The 3,678-nt window shown below is 42.7% G+C and overlaps 1 non-coding gene across 1 annotated transcript; it reads left to right on the top strand.

The window, feature by feature from the left end:
- The first annotated feature begins 316 nt into the window (after positions 1 to 316).
- LOC111540365 lies at positions 317 to 423 on the top strand. Its single transcript, XR_002730953.1, has one exon. It is a non-coding gene; the product is annotated as a U6 spliceosomal RNA (small nuclear RNA).
- Positions 424 to 3,678: the final 3,255 nt, after the last annotated feature.

Below are 3,678 nucleotides of genomic sequence, written 5' to 3'. Positions count from 1 at the left end.
GAAAAAAAAAAAACACTTCAGTGGCAAATTATAGAGAGATCTGGGTCAGGATCCAGGTAAAACCAGTAAAGAAGTTTTCCAGGGATGACAAGGCTCATGGATGTCATCCAGAGACCAAGTCCAGGGCATGTACTTTAGACAGTGTATGGCTTAATCCTGCTTCAGTTCTAAGTAACTCTCCTCACCACTTCCCAACCTCACCTCCACTGCCATCATCATCTGCATTTGATGTCCAAGCTATACATGGTGAAGCCAGGAACCAAACCAAGAAGTCAGCTCAAGACTGTAACCACTCTACAGTGAAAATAATGCTCCCGTGCTCGCTTCGGCAGCACATATACTAAAATTGAAATTGTTCAGAGAAGATTAGCATGGCCCCTGCACAAGGATGACACGCAAATTCGTGAAGCATTCTATATTTTTATCTTTGACAAACCTGATAAAAACAAGCAATGGGGAAAGAATTCCCTATTTGATAAATGGTGCCAGGAAAACTGGCTAACCATATGCAGACAACTGAAACTGGACTCCTTCCTTTACGCCTTATACAAAAATTAACTCAAGATGGATTACAGACTTAAATGTAAGCCCTAGAACCATAAAAACCCTAGAAGAAAACCTAGGCAATACCATTCAGGCCATAGGCATGGGCAAAGACTTCATGACTAAAACACCAAAAGCAATGGCAACAAAAGCCAAAATTGACAAATGGGATCTAATTAAACTAAAGAGCTTCTGCACAGCAAAAGAAACTATCATCAGAGTGAACAGGCAACCTACAGAATGGGAGAAAATTTTTGCAATCTACCCATCTGACAAAGGTTTAATATCCAGAATTTACAAGGAACTTAAACAGATTTATAAGAAAAAAACAAACAACCCCATCAAAAAGTGGGCAAAGGATATGAACAGACACTTCTCAAAAGACATTTATGCAGCCAACAAACATATGAAAAAAAGCTCATCATCACTGGTCATTAGAGAAATGCAAATGAAAACCACTATGAGATATCATCTCATGCCAGTTAGAATGGCAATCATTAAAAAGTCAGGAAACAACAGATGCTGGAGAGGATGTGGAGAAATAGGAATGCTTTTACACTGTTGGGAGTGTAAATTAGTTCAACCATTGTGGAAGACAGTGTGGCAATTCCTCAAGGATCTAGAACTAGAAATAGCATTTGACTCAGCAATCCCATTACTGGGTATATACCCAAAGGATTATAAATCATTCTACTATAAAGACACATGCACACATATGTTTATTACAGCACTGTTCACAATAGCAAAGACTTGAAACCAACCCAAATGTCCATCAATGATAGACTGGATAAAGAAAACGTGGTACATATGTATCATGGAATACTATTCAGCCATAAAAAAGGATGAGTTCCTGTCCTTTGCAGGGACACGAATGAAGCTGGAAACCATCATTCTAAGCAAACTAACACAGGAACGGAAAACCAAACACTGTATGTTCTCACTCATAAGTGGGAGCTGAACAATGAGAACACATGGACACAGGGAGGGGAACATCACACACCAGAGCCTGTCAGGAGGGACAGCATTAGGAGAAATACCTAATGATGATGGGTATTTCATTATCATTAATAATAATGAATAGCTTTAGGCAACCTGGAGGTCCTGGTTGGATGATGGGTTGTGATTAAAAGTTATAAGAGAACTTTCCTTATTTGACAGGGGAAAAAGGAGTCAAGACATCTGCCCTAGATTTACTAGATGATGGGTTGATGCGTGCAGCAAACCACCATGGCACATGTATACCTATGTAACAAACCGGCACATTCTGCACATGTATCCCAGAACTTAAAGTATAATAAAAAATAAAAGAAAAGAAAAAAAAAAGAAAAGAATGCTCCCACTGCAATTGATGAAATTATACATGTAAAGTGCTTACACTAGCTCTGTGAGTTTGCTAGGGCTGCCATAACAAGATATTGCAGACTGGGTGGCTCAAACAGAAATGTCTCACAGTTTTGGAGTCTGGGAAGTCCAAGATCAAGGTGTCAACTGATTGGTTTCTTCTGAGGGCCGTAAAGGAAAGATCTGTTCCAGACCTCTCTCCTCAGCTTGTAAATGGCCATCTTCTTCCCACGTCTTCACGTGGTTTTCCCTCTGTACACACCTGTGCCCTAGTCCTGTTTTGAAGGGATGCAAGTCATACTGGATCAGGGTTCACCCTAATGACTTCAGTTTACCTTACTTGCCTGTATAAAGACCCTGTCTCTGAATATAGTAATGTTCTGAGGTACTAGGGGCTACAGCTCAAATATCAATTTGGCCAAGGGTGGCTGGGGGGTCACAATTCAGCCCATGCTACTAGCTAAGTGATCATAGCTATTACTAGGATCCTGGAATTCAAGGACCCCCATAATGTCAACATCCAAATCAACTTTCCATTCAACTTTATGTTTCTTACCCCCATCCGAATCAGAGGTTTACAGGCACTTTTAACCAAAACACCACAAACTTTCCCTCGTGCAAGCATTTTCTCTACTGTGATGGCCCACCCTATAATCTACCTTGTGATGACAAACACACCAAACTCTCCTCATAGTGAAAGATGCAGCTCAAGCCCCATCCTGTATTCTACATCCCCTTTACAGGTTAGGAAACTGAAGCTCAGAGTGGTTAAGTAATCGTGTCCAAGTTCACCCAGCAAGTGAGGCAAGAAATGTGATCCTAACTCTACCTGTCTAACTCCAGGTCCAACGGTCCCTCCATGCTGAACTCCTACAGCAACCCTGGCCTGAAGCACTCACAGGGCAGTGAAGCTTGCAACGTCCTGATGTCCTCTTCATTGTCACCTGGAGATTTTGGTTTGAGCTTTTAAATTCTTATTGTCAAATTTCTATTCACATATCTTTTCCTCCTACCTATATTTTCAGCACCTTGAAACAGGAATGGACTTTTCACTTATACAGATCCCTTCATAGCCACTGGCAGCTCTGCCATCCCCTCTCAGCCCCAGGGCCCTCCCAGAGCTGGACGCTGGAGACCAGGCCCAGAGCTGGAAGCTGCAGACCAGGCCTCATGCTTGAGTGGGGCACCCCAGAGCCCAGCTTCTAGAAATAGGGCTGGATATCAACACTGACACATTTGCCTCTGTCTCCTTCTGCTTTCCCCCTTCCTTTCCTGTCCCCAGTCTCTCCGGAGTCTCTCCTCTTTCCAGGACCTCCAGGTTGCCTAAAGCTAACCTCTGCTACTTAGTGGCTACTGTAGGCCAGGCACTACTCTAAGCACTTTAGAGCTGTAACCACTGCATTGAGCAAGAAGGACTCAGGAAGTGATCTCACAAAGGTACTTTTACTCTGAGTCTCACCGTTTATTTACGCCTTCTCGGTGGGCGTGGGCTTTCTTGGATAAAAGCTCAGTCCACATGGTTCTTTCTATTAGCTGTGTCACCATGGGCAAAATACCTAACTTTGCTAAGCCTCACGTGGACACAACATAGTATCTACATTACAGAATAGTTGTAAAATGAGACTTAGTAAAGGATTTGTAAAGGGCTTGGACAGGTAACCAGCGTTTGATAAAAATCAGTGTTTCCTGCTGCTGCTGCTAATTCACGCATTTGTTGTGCTCCTACCCTGATGTAGTCACTGTGCTGGCTCTGAGATAAAGAATGGAGGCAGATGCACTCCTTCCCCATAAGGA

The sequence above is a fragment of the Piliocolobus tephrosceles genome, chromosome 13, assembly GCF_002776525.5.
Source record: "Piliocolobus tephrosceles isolate RC106 chromosome 13, ASM277652v3, whole genome shotgun sequence".
NCBI classification, from domain to species: domain Eukaryota; kingdom Metazoa; phylum Chordata; class Mammalia; order Primates; family Cercopithecidae; genus Piliocolobus; species Piliocolobus tephrosceles.
This window is presented reverse-complemented; position numbering and strand designations above follow the sequence as displayed.